This window comes from Takifugu flavidus, chromosome 10 (assembly GCF_003711565.1).
Source record: "Takifugu flavidus isolate HTHZ2018 chromosome 10, ASM371156v2, whole genome shotgun sequence".
Lineage (NCBI taxonomy): Eukaryota > Metazoa > Chordata > Actinopteri > Tetraodontiformes > Tetraodontidae > Takifugu > Takifugu flavidus.
In genome coordinates this window covers 351,153-367,106 of record NC_079529.1, presented here as the reverse complement: position 1 = coordinate 367,106, position 15,954 = coordinate 351,153, and positions in this window count along the sequence as shown.

Here is a 15,954-nt window from a genome sequence, read left to right as displayed (position 1 = left end):
GATAGAAATTAATTTACAGGGGCACCCTCGTCTTCCGGCTTCCTCTCTCCCTCTCCCTCTCCCCCTTCCTATCCTATCCTCCCTCGCTCCTTCGCTCCGTGGACGAATGGCGTTGTGTCCTCGCGCCTGCTCTGCATGCTGAATTATCGCGGGAATATTTGATTCGCCGCGCGCTCCGTGCATGTATGCATATTGGGAAATCTCGATCCATCCCTGCAGGTGCAACGCCAGCCCTCCTCATGAGTAAACGTGCACGCTGCTGTGTCTGAAATGCGTCCATGTCTGGCTGTTGTCATTATCGCCGAATGCAGCTTTTAGGCGTCAATCCGCTGTTTCCAACAACGCGGAATGCCCTGGGCACTTTGGGGGGGGGGGGGGGGGGGCACTGACAGGGGAAATTATACAGAAATGTAGCAAAATTGGGTCACTTACGTCGGTGTTCCGTCGGTTCCACTTCAGCCGGTTTCCTCTTTGTTTTGCGATCCATAATTGTGAAGGGCCACGTCTGGGTTGAGGCGCACAGGTGGCTGCTGAGGCCGGTTTCTTCGACGCATCCTGCGTCTTCATTTGTGCACGACGTGGGCTGTAGCCTGGCGCAGGGAAGCCCAAATTCACGCGCGCCGCGAGGATTTAAATCACCCAGGTCGGTGGCTCGCTGGAGTCCCGACGGCGGAAGATCGCCCCAACGCCGAGCACGGCTGTACGGCACCGAGGGGAAATCGATGGACAGACTGAGTTAATTATGAGAAAATCAATTAAAAGGAGGGGTTCCGTGGGCTTTATAAGGCCGAGCTGTGAGCTCGCGCGGGCAGAGGCGCGGAAGAGAGGAGCAGAGCGGACCGGTGTGCGCTCCCGCTCCGTCCGCATGGCCGCTGCGCTCCCGCCGCCGCCGCCGCCGCCGCCGCCGCGTCCACAGCTCCACTTTATAGACTCGAACCGTCTTATTGATCCTCTCCTGGTTCTTTTTATTGGTTTTTTCTCATTTCTGAGGCGTCAAGTGATCTGTGTGGGTTCGGAGTTGGGTTCTGGGGGCGCTGGTGCTAATTGGACTAACGATCAAATCATTAGTTTAACACGTGCACTTCTTTCACCTGCTCACTCTGCGTGCACTAGTTCGACCGCATCACACCGGACACCTGTTTTATTAAAGCTTTTATTAGCCTGCAGCACCTGCAGCACCTGGACGGTCCAGAGCTCGGACCTGTGCTGGCGCGAGCTGCTCCTCGTCCTCTGTAGCTTCATCTCGTATGAAACCGTCCTGAACAGCAGGTGTGGTGAAGGTGTGGTGAAGGTGTGATGAAGGTGGGATGAAGGTGTGGTGAAGGTGTGATGAAGGTGGGATGTTCAGCAGCGGACACGTGACCTGAACGGCCGCTGCGCGTGGTGCTCAGCAGAGCAAATGTGACGGGATATTCCGCTTGAATTGTTGCAGGTTTCAATTCTGCACATCATCTATAACTGCGTCATAACGACGACATGTTTTAGTTTATTACGATTTTCTATGTTTATTCTTCTTTGAAAGGGTGAACAGAAACATGTCAAGTGTTGCTCACTTCTTCACCTCTCTCCCTCCCTCACACACACACACACACACACACACACACACACACACACACACACACACACACACACACTTGTCCTTTTGCTGCGGCTCGTGTTTTATAATCTATTAAAATCTAATTGTTCAGCGTTAATCAGAACATACCAAAGTGTGTGTCGGTGTGTGTGTAATTTGCCGTCGTCACCATGGTGACCGTTGTAATTTTGCAGTAAACTCCCTGTGTCGGGGTTTGGGGTAGTTTTAACTCGGGCTTTGGGGTAGTTTTAAGAGTCTCGTTGCGTTTGCAGCGAACGCAAAATTCAAATTGAATCGTGGGTCATTTTGTGATGAGAAGCTGTGTGTCGGATCCCATGTCCCTCTGGTTTATTTAGTTTCATTTAGTTATTACCTGTATTTAGCAGCTCAGGTGAGTATAAAATGCATTTCCATCTATTTCTGCTCACACAATCGTGTAATTATTAATTCGGTATTAAACCAGTATTAATCTGTCGCGCGCTGATGAAATATTCCTTTCTAGAAATGAAATCATTAATATAAAAATAAATGACCCCATTTTTTACAGCACCTCTCTCAAAGAGGGGCTCATTTATCTGGACTCGAGGCTCCCACCGGTGCCACCGAAAACTGAGTCCAGGACCTTTTTTTGGAACCCGAAATCGTAAAGAAAAATGTTATTCCCCGTTTTATTTTTAGAATTAAAAGAGCAACAAAATACACGAAACGGAACTCATTAATGAACCAAAACGCGTGTAAACGAGATGCAAATGCAAAAAGATCCTATAAAAATCCGCGCAAAATCGGCACAAAACCATCGAGATAAGAAGTCGAATCGCTTTAAAACGATTCGAATTAATAAGCAGTTAAATGCAGTTTATATATTGGACATATGTTCTGTATGAATAAATAAGCCAAAAAAAGGCACGTTGTAATAAAATGCTCTCAAACAATGATCACGCCGCGATGTGCGCGAGCACGCGCGTGAAAATCTGCTCCAATCTGAGCGTCAGTGAAGTGATTGATATTAAGATAATAAGAATATTTGCTCGAGAGGAACAATAACAGGCTGGGACTTTTTTTGAAGGGGTGACATCCAAATGGACACCCGGTCCTGCGCCTTATCAACTTAAAACAGACCGCGACACCTGCAAGTTCAATTTTCTGGTCGGAGTTAACGCGCACGCAGCCTGTCTGAACGGTTTACCGGCTCAGATTTGGCTGCTCTCTCCATATCTGCAGCGCTTCTCACCGGCTCCTTCCAGTTGTATCGGGCACCATACAAAATTAATCCATTTTCTGCGCACGACTCCCCTCCCAAATGGTGTTGCTGCTCTCCGCGGCCCCGCGCACAATGCGGTAATGACCTGCGGGTCAAAGGTCGCCTGGTCAGTTCCTCAATTAAGGGGAAAGATTGCAATTGCACGATGCATCGTTTGAGTGAGAGGAAGGGGCCAGCAGTGACCCGCATATATGTGGAATATATTGGGACAGAACTGGCCTAAAAAGTTCTAATGCTGAAACCTTGTAGGTTGTTTCCACCAGTTTGGGTTCACACGTTTATTTTTAATAAATTAGATTCTAGTGTAAAAAGGTGATTTGAACGGATTCATTTGGATCAGGTTACGTGGATATTTTAAACTAATTCCCTGCTTTAATTCAGAGCACCACATTTATATATAACCAGGGTGGGAAATAGTTACTTTATTAGTAAAACTATCATTTTTAAAAGGGGCAGAAAAATCCAAATATTTGATTAGATTAATTTATATGGGCCGACGCCTCAGTGGATCATCACTGGACTGATTAGCTGATGAACTGTGGTCGGATCGATCATTCACACAGATTTTGTGCTTAATGGCTCCTCTTTTTCCGACCCGAGCGCTCGATTCAGCAGCTTCGTAGACGGAAGCCGGATGGACTCGAATTGGTGACAAAAGAGAATTGATAAATTGATCAAAAATGACCACAAAGGAACCAGCCTCTTGTGAGGCCGCACATGTCCATTATGTGAGCGTGTCTGCCGGTTTGTGGTTGGAATACATCAAGGACCCGAGGGTCAGGGGTCAGCTCCATCCTAGACTGATGACCCTGCAGACTGGCTGACCTTTGTGGGCTCTAACAGCTGGGGGGAGGTGGTAGCAGACCGGACCGGCCACAGACAGGAGGCAAGATGGGGGGGGGGGGGGCATTTTTAGGACCGGCAGGTGATAAATAAAAGTGAATGGTGAGAGAACCGGCGGGGGGGGAGATGGGGTGCCGGTTTTACCACAGTGGACCTTGAGAATCTCCTTGGTGGTTTTTGTCCGACGCTTCTGCTGCAGCCTCCCCTCGTTTTGGTGCTCGGCTTTGGTTCGAAGCAGTGAATTAACACCTAACCCTGGCTTCTGACCCTACCCCCGTTCTGCTGCTACCCCCTCCAGATTAGCAAATATGTGCTATCTACTCTAGACACACGCACACACACACACACACACACACACACACACACACACACACACGCACAACACAGCACGTATAAACATAGATAAAAAATATAGAAAAAAAGAACAAAGCCGTAAAATGTCCAGGCAACCTCTGCACATCCCATTATCTGTCCACCACCTAATTCCCCCGAGTGAAGCCTCGGCGTTACTGCTTGTCACCGTAACGGTCAGTCGGTAATGGCTACCTCCCCGCCTCTCAATGACCAGGGTGGTAGAATGTCCTCCTCAGGACCGTCATCCATTTTACCTGCTGGCTGCGGCCCAGCGTCTCCAGCCAGCGACGGCTCCGAGCAGCCCTGACGTTAGCTTCTTTACATGCGTGTAGCTAAAGCAGGATTAGCACAGTGGCCAGGGCTGATGAGAGGTCCAAGACCTGAGTTGTGATGATGCTACAGAAATGAGCGCGAGTCCTTGGTTGCTGAGGCATGTGTGGTGCTAATCAAGCTTCTTCCCTCGGTGACGCAGGAAAAAGGAGAATCGCTGTAAAAACCTCAGAATTATTCTAAAAAAGCTCCAAATACATAAACAATATTAAAAACGTGATGACACATCCGTATAAATTAATTTAATTGAATCCATGATGTCTGCAGTTGAATTTTTTGGGCTGATTTGAGTCGGCTATTTTTGAAAAGTGTTTAATTTTCTTTTTCCGTAATTTAGCCTTGAATTGACGTCCAAGCGAAAAGCTGAACATCAGTGAAATTGTTGCTATAGTTTGATGAATTTAAGCCTAAATTAAACAGCTCAGTGGATTCAGTCTAAAGCAAAAGTTGCATTCGGTTACATTTATTTTAATAACTTGAACCGAGTATCTGAGTAATTAATGTAGGGATTCACATGTGTAAGAACTATTAGTTATTATTATATTTCCCTCATAATTTGATTGTTTTTAAAATCTACAATTTGGGTGACTGTGATTTTTCTTGTAATTGTTGTGTTTTGTGAATAAATCACAGTTTTCACTGTTAACTGTAGATAATTACTAAATGCTTAAAGAAATGTATTTACATTGTGGGAACGTAAAAACCGTGTGGAATTACCATGGAATGATAGCAAAGAAACACATTTATTCTCACCCTCCCTCCGGGGGTGCGAGATTATGAAGATCACGGCGTCAGAGATCTTTTGGAAACCAGTAAAACCAGATTATCTTCACACTGACTGTGAGGGATGCTAGTAGATTTCACCAGTACCCACATATTTTTTCTCAGATGGCCGGCAGGAATAAAAGTACTAATTCTTGACAGTGTTAGCGTCTTGTGTTACCCATCGAGAGCCTCACAGCCACATCCCTCTGCCTCTCATCCCATATCCCCTGGCCTCCTCCAGGCTATTGTGGCGGATTGATGATGGCCACTCAGGCCGATAGGTGAGGTCTCAGCTGGGCTGGCCAGCTCGGCCTGCAGTGGCCACCGTCGGCCTGTGAGCGGCAGCAGAGAGCAGCCGGCCTGTCTTGCCGGATCAGGGTTCCCTGTCTTCCCACTGTGTCAGACAAGGAAGAAGGCTGCAGAGAGGAGGAGAGAACAGCGGGATGTTGCCCACCGATGGGAGCAGACAACAGAGGAAGCAGGAAAAATACATCTTTTTATCCCTGCTCCGTCAAAAGCTCTGTACAGTTCTTCATTCAGAGTCTCTTGCTCTCCTGTTTGCAGCTTCTCACAGCCACCTCTCACTTTGCCCTAATCCTCCTCGTTTTTGCCCCGCACTCATTCCTTAATCCCAAATCTCTCCTTCCCTCTCAACTCGCCCTTTTCAATTGTTCTCCCCGTACCTCTGCTACCCACCTCCTCCCTGTTCTGCTGTGTGTCTATCACGTCTGAACATGCCACCTCTCAGCATAAACCCTCTTCCACACCCCGGATGACTGCAGCACACCTTATTCTCTCTTCTTTATCTCTCCAGGCTCTTTTGTTTTTCTTTGTTGCACCCCCCCCCCCCCCCCCCCCCCTTTATTCTTTTTTTTGCATCGCTTGCTTGGACCTCCCTGTTCCAGCCTGTTCAAAAATATTTATTTTTGTATCTTAAAAATTCACGTCAACCCTCTGCAATAATTTTAATAATTTAATGTTAATTTTAATGAAACAAAAACATGCATTTGTGAGAATGTTTTCAGTGCAAAACTGTGGAATTCTCCTACCTTCTAAAATCTTTCTTCTTAAAAAAGACAAAGATATTGATTCAGCTTTGTTCCTGTTGGTCTGATAAAAGCAGAGGAAGAGTGGAGAGGAAATGATATTATTATTTTGATGATTGTCTGATTGGAGAAGGCGTGCATTGCTGGTTCATCGTGAGCTGGGATGGAAGCTTTGATGACGTGAGGTCAGCGTGAACCGATCGCTCACCTGCTGCTCGGACTTTATGTTATTACACATACAGGCAAAACCACAATTATCGTTTTGTGCCACGCTGATCTGGACATTTCTAACAGACGTTAACGCATCCCAAACAAAAGACAGTGAAGCTCGACACGGGACTATTTCATCTTTTTAAATCTTGTTCAGTGAATAATGATGATGGTGCAACTCTTCCAACTAAGCAAACTAATAATATTATCATAATATTCCTGCTGCTAATGTCCCACTAACGATGCTCATTAAGCTAAGTGTAAGCATGCGCATATTTCATATTTATTATTGACATCGTTAGTTTAGCTCATCTCTTATTGAGATGATGAGCTGAAAGACGTCACGGCCGCGGCGCCGCACCCTGCGGCTTCTCCCCGTCCTGACTGAGCTCTCGCCCGCACCCGTTTTAGTCGCTGCAGCCATTTTGTCGGCTGTGATCAATTTTCTGTGATTTGGCTGGTGCGATTTCCTCCCGGCTTCTCCGAGGGTGCAGCCAGCAGCCTCGTCTCAAGATCCTGCATTTCTGTTGAGCCACGTTTTCCCATCATAAAGCATCCAAAAGCCTCCTTTAATGAGAAGATCTCTAAATGTTGCTGGAATAAAAGAAGAAAGGGGCTGAACCTGCTGTGGAAACCTGCTTTCACTCTCATCATTTGAGGTTTTTCCTTGTGCATCTGGGCTATAATTCCCCCCCAGATTTGACCACATAAAAGTTTCACAAATAAATTTTCGGTGCCACCTCAGCGCTGCTCATATTATTCAGATAACAAGAGAGTCCCTGCCATGCTCTACAAAATGGGATATGTTTTCTTAATCTGGCAACGGCTCCCACCCTGAAAGACTTCATTTTGGCTGAGCAATGAAAGGCTCAAAGAACATCAATGTGGCTGAGCAGGATAAGAAGAAAGAGCCATATTCCGAGTCTGTATCACATTCCCTCCACGCGCCCTATTTGTATGGTGCAGATATTGGGTCTCAAGCGAGAAATCAGGATTGCATTCTCCTGGAATGGTAGCATCTGTCTGTTAGAGTGGAATAGGAATGTTATATGGAACCAATGAATCCGGACTTGCCTGGACATCTCCACAGTGCCACTTCACACTCTCGCCCTCTCTCTCTCTCCGTCACTCCATCTCTCTGTGTCTCTCGCTCTTTCTGCAAGTTTCCCGCTCGCCATCTCCACCGTAACCACGGTGTGGAGGAACAGGCGTGGATTAAGCCCAAATGTAAAGCCTGGTTGTGCAAACGGCGGCCTCTCATGCTCGGGCCACCGTGAAAATAAAGTCGGTGGGAGACACGTGGGGGAAAAAGAGGAAAGAAAGCAGAATCCACTCCACTTCACACGGCTCTCACTTCCATTCTCTCCGTGCCTTTAGCGTCTAACAGGATTGCCGAGAGGACGTCGAGAGGCAGGAAAAAACATGATAGGGAAAGACAGACAGTTATCCTTTCTTTGCCTCGCCTGTCACACTCTGTGCACGCTTGATAACTAATTCAAGAAAACACGCACGCGCCGGATTTGGCCTTTCAAACAGCTGGTGTGTGGATGTGGTTTAACGGCTGTTCTTATGCAGCTGCCTGTGGCTGATCACTGCTGTTCCTCTTGTCATGCTGAGAAAACCACATTGGTATACAGTAATTCAGCACTGTCATGAGGTTTGGGGTGCAGCCTGTGATGTATATGGATGGAGTTCTGGGGCTGCTGTTGTAGTCCGTAACTGCCAGTGCAGAAAAACAGGAAGAGGAAAAACAAAGAGCCGGTCTCAGCGCTGCAGACAGTGATTTCACCAACGCAGTCGCCGCTTTTGCCTCCTGCCTTCCCCCCTTTCACTCATCCTATTTTCAGAGCTTCCTTTTTTTTTTTTTTACACAAGGGGAAAATGAGGAAGAACAAAACCAACATATGAAAACTAAAACATGACAGAGACGGGAGAGGAGGGGGGGAGGAGTGGGGGAGAAAGGAACAGAGGAAGGAGAGGCAATCTCAGAAAACAAGAGGGTTTTCAAAAGTAAGGGATGAAAGCTAGTCAGGTTGTTATTTTTGAAAAATGATCCTTGTGTAGTGCTGCTCTTAAGAGTAAGGTGCACATTATTTTATCTTCCTGAGGAGACTTAGCGAGGCATTTTTACTTCTAAAAAACACCACAACGCCTTCTTGGAAGTGCAATTTATGGCTCTTAACATGATTCCTGACAATCGCTGATCTGTGACTCTGAGTTATCTGAGTTATCTGTCTTTCATGCCAAACCCACTGCATTGTAAATTAAAATTTAACCCCCGACTCCCTGTAGTTTCTGTTGTTTATCACCACCTTAAACAACAATCCCCCTCCATGTGTGAGATTTACGGTCCCCGCTGTAACGTCAGAGGCAAACATGCATTCTCCTCCTGGAAAAATGCTTCCTCTCCCCTAACTGGCTGAGCTGGTCAGTGGCTAAAACCTGAATTACAGCGAAGCTGGAATCCAAACACGGCCATTTGGATTCTGCCCGCCTTGACCTTAAAGCCAGGCATCCCAGAGAAGAGATGAGGCCTGTGAGTTCGGGATTCGCTGCGGCGTGATGTCCAACCGGAGAGAAACTGGGAATAACGAGAATTTCCTGGGATTGAAACAAATCTCTCAGTTTGGTTTTTCTGTATTTTTAGGAGTGTTTTTTTTTTTCTAAAACAGTTATTTATTGGGAGGAAAGCACTTTCATTCATCATTTCAAACGTGCCAAAAAAATCTGTAATTTAATTTAGTTTAATTTAGTTGTATTTGTATGTTGTATTTCCCCCATAGATTTATTCTATACCACAGATTTACTGGTTTTACTCAGAAAAATACTGGACTATCTTATCTTATCTTATCTTATCTTATCTGACCTGACCTGACCTGACCTGACCTGACCTGACCTGACCTGACCTGACCTTTGTAAAACTCGGGGACGACAACGACGTAGCGACGCTATGAAATCACAGAAGTTACAGGAAGCATCAGGAAGCGTCAGGAAGCATCAGGAAGCGTCAGGAAGCATCAGGAAGCGCCAGGAAGCTCAGGCTCCAAGTGCAAGGCACCGGGATGACTGTTGCCTGCATGTTTGGCAGACGGAAGCTGCACAAAGTCAGACCCTGGAGAGACGAGTCCTGACAGCTTTTGTCAAAAAAAACCCTGAATTCAGCTTAAGCGTTGAGTTTGGAGGCCACGAAACCACAGCGGATGGTGGTTGTTTGGAAGCCTGTTAGTTTGTTACTCAATGGTTGTAAAACCGTAACACAATTATTGACTCTGTAATGTTGGGATGGAGGACTACGCCACTCCTCTCCTGGGCCGCACGAGGCCACTCAGACCTGATCAGGTCGGCACCTCCAACACCCGGGGATTCCTCTCCGTGCACGCCACAACCGCTTGCATCGGAATGTGCCTCTGTATTTGTGTGGGTGTGTGTGACAGTGTGTGTTCAACACGTGTTTCCCGTATCAATAGGTTAATAGCCAAGATGTCAGTTTCACTGACTGGCTGATTAGTTTTGTGTTCACTAATCCACACTAGGGCGGAGAACTATTGGCTTTCTCATTGATTTTAGCGTGGTGAGCAGGCAGAAGATAGAGAGAGGGGAGATCTATTGATTGACCCCAAATTAGCCCCCCCACCCCCCTCCACCACCACCACCACCACCAGCAGCCCGTTCTGCCATTAGCCCGAGCTGCCTCCTCACTGGGTGCTGATGCTGCCCAACACCTGGCACCTTCTAGAAGATGTTGCTTAATTCGGAGGTCGTTTCCCGCGTGGTTGTGAGGCGACGGGCCGTCCACGGAGGACGACTGTGTGTGGGGGGTCCCGGCGCCAGATGCCTTTGATTAGCCCCAGCGTTCCACCGGGAGGGTGCTGCTTTAGATTTTTCTGATCACAAACCTCATCTATGAAGCTCGGCTCTTTAACGTTCCCGTGTTCCGCCCCGATCCTGCGACACACTCCCACCGCGGCCACCGTCACCCCGGTGCATCCCACTCCTGCCGTCCTTTATCTCCCGCCGTCCCTCGCTCCCTGCCTTTCTCCGCCCCTCCCTCCAATTTTGCTCTTCTTGGTTCTAAGCTTTGAGCCTTTTCTCCTGAGCCTTTCCTTCCCATATATCTCTCCATCTCAGTCCTGTCTGTCACCCTCTGATATTCCTCTTTGGGTCTCCCCTCTCTCGCTCCGTGTCCGTGTGAGCAAGGGGGAGGTTGTTAAACATTTTTCTTCCCTCTTAATTGTTTTGACTGGGACGATTGGCATCCCGATTAGGCCCATTGATTTCCTGGCGCTAAGTGCATTGATTTTTAAATTTCTTATTGATCCCCTCTCTAAATCTCCTGCGCGCTCGCTCACACAGCCCCGCTGTTTGCCGGGCGGAGAGAAAAGGATTGAGGAAAAGGGGGAAAGGGAAGAGATCGGTGTTAGGTAAATAGACTGACTGGTCACAGGGCAGTGAATTAACCCAGCAGAAGAAGAAAAGCAAATGTCTTCCCCTCACACGGCAGACTAAAAGAACTCTTTACACCAAATCTGCGCCCGCCGGCGCCGCGTTGCTCCTCCTTTTCAACAGGCCTGTGGTGGAGTCTCAGGTGAAAAAACTGGAAACAGGTGAGAGGATGAAGTGTGTAACGATAACCAGCGGCAGGATGGACTGCAGCATGTTTCAGGCCTGGTTGCTGCTGGGGTGGAAAATGTTCACGTGTAAAGAAAGAGTTACTTTATAAGTGACCAGAGCTTTATGAGGAATCGACTGATATCGGAAATGTCAGAGACGGAATAGACTGGTGTGTCTTTGACCTGCTATTTCACATGGTCTGCAGAGCCTACTGAGGTGTGTGTGTGTGTGTGTGTGTGTGTGTGTGTGTGTGTGTGTGTGTGTGTGTCTGTGTTATTTCTGGCTTATGACTGTGTTAGGCTTTGGCGGCCCGCTGGACTCTGAATCTTACATGCCCAGTGGTGTTTCTCTGAAGGTGGTGGACCTAATTGGCTGTATCCGTGTGTTGTGTGTGTGTGTGTGTGTGTGTGTGTGTGTGTGTGTGTGTGTGTGTGTGTTGTGTGTGTGTGTGTGTGTGTGTGGTGTGTGTGTGTGTGTGTGGTGTGTGTGTGTGTGTGTGTGTGTCCATGTATGCTTCAGTGACCATGTGTGTGGTTGTCTGTGTGCACTTGCCTGCGTGACTGTGTGTCTGTGTGTCTGTGTGCAGGCAGGCTAAACTGTAAAGATAAACTATACAATATAGCTCCTTTCTTTCACATTTGGAGAAGAAACTGTGTGTGTGTATGTATGTGTGTGTGTATGTATGTATGTGTATACAGTATGTGTGTATGTATGTGTGTGTGTATATGTATGTGTGTATGTCTGTGTGTGTGTATGTATGTATGTGTATACAGTATGTGTGTATGTATGTGTGTGTGTATATGTCTGTGCGCGTGTATATGAATGTGTGTATGTCTGTGTGTGTGTGTGTTCGTGTGTGTGTGTGTGTGTATATGAATGTGTGTATGTCTGTGTGTGTGTGTGTTCGTGTGTGTGTGTGTGTGTGTACATTTGACCTTTTCTGTGTGTTGAGACTCAAATTCAGGCATTCAGTTGATAGCGTTTTCTTTTTATAGCGCCGTACTTGACCAAATTGTGCTAACCTTTTCTAAAGTCATTTGCTGCTTCTCAGGCTCAGCGTGCAGTTAAGTGCCCTGCACAACACACAAAATATGGCCCATATGTAGCATTACTGTGTTGCAATTACAATTTACTCTCTGTAGATCCACTTATGATAAGTGCTTTCAATTGGCAGGCAAGAAGAAGCAACTATTGTCAGCAACATGAAGTGGAAAAACTTCAATACTGCTGTCGTCATCGGGGATAATATGAAACCCTCCTCAATGACATCAAAGAGCGGCGATTTAAAGAGCGCCACGAGATCGTGGACACAGTGACGGTGGCAGTGAGAGGAAATATAAAATAGGCTTTTGGTTAGTAACAAAATATCTGATTGTTGGCCCTGGGTCAGGCTGATGTTAGTCTTGACCTATACACACACACACACACACACACACATGCAGATAAACACATGCCTAAGAGACACACACATACATCACCAAACCCAGAGTACAGTGTCCTCGGCCTGACAGACACCTTTCACACACACACACACACACACACACACACACCACACACACACACACACCACACACACACACACACACACACACCCCTCATCCAATATACACTCCAAACATAACCTTGGCCTGTCGTACTCTGAACCTGCGGTATCATACACACTTCATCCGTTCGCTCTGATGTCAGGGTGAATCGCTGCGGCTCGTTTTAAACAGGCAGATGTTGATGTTTTAAAATGCAGATTTGCATCAAAGTCACCAGTTTTATCTAAAGCTTAAAATTTCACCAACTTCCGCGACAGCTGTGGATGTGCTGCATCACTGAAAGACTCAGAGACCCTCTGTAAAGGGGCCGCAGCTCTGGTAATTACCCCCCATACTCACAAAATGACCCCTGGCTGCTTTTATTCCCCCAAATCTGCCTTCAGAATTAGCAAAAAGGCTCCTGTGAGGAATTTCTCTGCCAGAAAAATTCCCCCTAAACGTCTGGCCATGGACTTGGGCCGTGTGTCGCACTCTGATCATTTTCACAATATCCTCTGTAACCCCCCCATCCCTCCCCAGGGCAGATTTTTCTTCCTGCCATTTCTCTCTCCATCTGCTGCTGTTTGTTTCTACTCCTGTAAAATGCTGGTTGCTTAGCTGAAATACTGCAGTGCTTTATCTGCCCTCTTTTCCCTCCCTTCCAGCACCCCTCCCGCTCTTTTCCCTTCCCCTCATACCCCCACCAACCCCAACCACCCCCCCCAACCACCCCATTTAAGTTGTTGTTGTTGTTGTTGAAGGCAGCGTTGCCGGGTGGGGCGGGGTGGACGGGTGAGGCAGAGAGGGGAGGGGTTGGTCACAGAATCAGCCAGGACCCAATGACGTGGGTGCGACATGTAACCGTGGCGCAGGAGAGGAAATCAATACATGAAAGGATGAGGAGCACTGGGGTGGATTACCGTCTGGGGCCTTGGCTACTGGAGGGATGGAGGGAGATGGAGGAGGTGTAGATGAGGCCTGGGGGGGTTGGAGGCTGTACGGGGGGGTGGAGGTGGAGGGGGTGAGAGGCCAGATTGTCCAGTCCCCTCTCTCCTGCATCCCCTCCCCTGACCAAGCACTGTTTGAATCTTGACCCCTCCCATCAACCCTTCCTTGGCTTCTAAACACTGCTGAGCACCACCAGGCTGCCATAGGTGAACACCACACTCTACAGACACACACACACACACACACACACACACACACACACACACACACACACACACACACACACACACACACACACAGGTGCTGTGGGCTCCATAATGTTGAGTGAATACACAGACGATTATGGCCGCCGCGCCAACACTGCTGATAACCCCACACTATCTGTGTGGGGAATAATCGCCTGATATTACCGGTGTAAATTAAAGAGCCCCAGAGAGAGTTTGTGTATGTGTGCGTTCTTCTGTGTGTACATCCATGTCTCTGCTAGCTGAGTTTGCAGCCCACCTAGTCTTCAGTAGCACCGCCACAGACCCTGATAATAAATATCTATAATAAATATCATTATTATTGGGCCAATCTCCCCCAATAAGAGAGTCCCGGTGAAAGACGGCACGAGGGACTTAGCTGGATATTGGCAATATATCAGCATTGATTATTGAGAGTGCTGACAGAGAGGGGGGAGGAAAAGTTAATAAAAACTAATAAAAAAGACGAGGAATACAGAAAGAACAAAGGCTTTAGCTGGATCAGCTGCTTGTACTTTAAAAGGAACGGAGGGAGAAAAGTTGAGGGATGCAGGGAGATAAGAGTGCGGTCACGGCTCGTCCGTCCATCCGTCCGTCCGTCTGGACTCCTTCTGTCCTACATTTGTCTCCCAGCGAGCGTGAGGCTCTGGAGTTTCAGTCCTGCTGCCGAGGCATCGCCACCGTGCTCACACACGTGCACGTCTTTTCCTTCCTGGATACTTACGTGTGGTCTGGGATTGATCCTCTTGGTCGAACCTGAGCTGGTTGGGATCCGAAGACACTGGCCAAGTACACACCCCCCCCCCCCACACACACACACACTGTCACACAAACAAACTTCATAAAAGCTCATGCATCATATCCATATTATCTTGACAAATCTATACATCATGTCAGAGCATGGCTTTATGTGAATATTGCATTTTGCTGTGTATTATTGGTGTTTGTGCACAGAGAGGATATGAGAGTAGCGCTGGTCATTGGTGCTGCTGGGCCGAGATGGGATTGGGTGACAGTGAGAGAGTGTTGTCCATTCTAATAAGGCCTTGTTAGGCCACTGACAGAGCCAGCAACGCCACCGCTGGCTGCTATTGATTCCCGACCGACGCCGTTATTGATGAGTGAGAATTTAATTTAACCAGCTCGTTTGTCAACATGACATCACCATTTAACTATGACCATGACATGGATGCGAACACCCACGGTTGCACCGGCTTAGGCGGAGACACACACACACACACACACACACACACACACACACACACACAACACACACACACACACACACACCACACACACACACACACACACACACACACTCTGACACAGGCCATATTCAATCCCCACTTTTATCCTACTGTTGCTTTTGGCTTTTCTGCATCATTTACAATGAAAATAATTTTCTTCCACATATTCAACTACTGTTTTCAGCATCAAATCAATCATTCACAATGAATAATGGCCAATTACCAAGAGTGCAATATGACTAATGCATGGCCAATGTTATGACTAATGTATAGCCTAAGGATGCTTCTGGCTGGCTCTGATTGGATAAATATTTCATGCCACATCCTGACCTAAAGCTTATGGCATAAAAACATGCTGCGGTGGAGACGTGAACAAATTGTTTTCTATGAATAAATTTGTTTGTACCCGTGTTTCTCTGCTGTGCACCAGAACGCTTAAAGTGCACTTTTGAAAAGCGCTAGAAAAATCATCCCCATTAAAATGAGGTGACAACACATTTATTGTCATTGTTTTAGTAACGATGGGGCATTTAATGCAGCTTGGAGTTACAGAATTTTTACTGTTGAAACTTTTTTAGTTGCTGAGGGCAAACAGATGTTAAACTATTCAGACAATAAATATGAAATGATGAATTATGTGAAAGTACCTCTAAAGTGTTATTACCAACCTGTTAATGTCCTGCAGAGAGAAAAAGAAAACCACAAAAGGACACATTTAGCAACACACAGTTATAATTTTTGAGCTCATCAAACAGCATAATGTTGTATTTTTACACCAGTAATTAATAATTACGAGCCTCCAATGTTACATCTGTTACAGGAATAGTAGCAAACAAGAGAAAAGGAAAGAGAGCCAACGACAAAATTTCAGAAAAGCATTTTCAATAAGTGGTGAAGATGCAGCCTTGAAAACAATGGAACCAGCTCGGTGTCTGTATGGATTGGAAGGTTTGATAAGGAGGGAGGTGGGCAATCAGAGGCCGCGTGGACCCGCA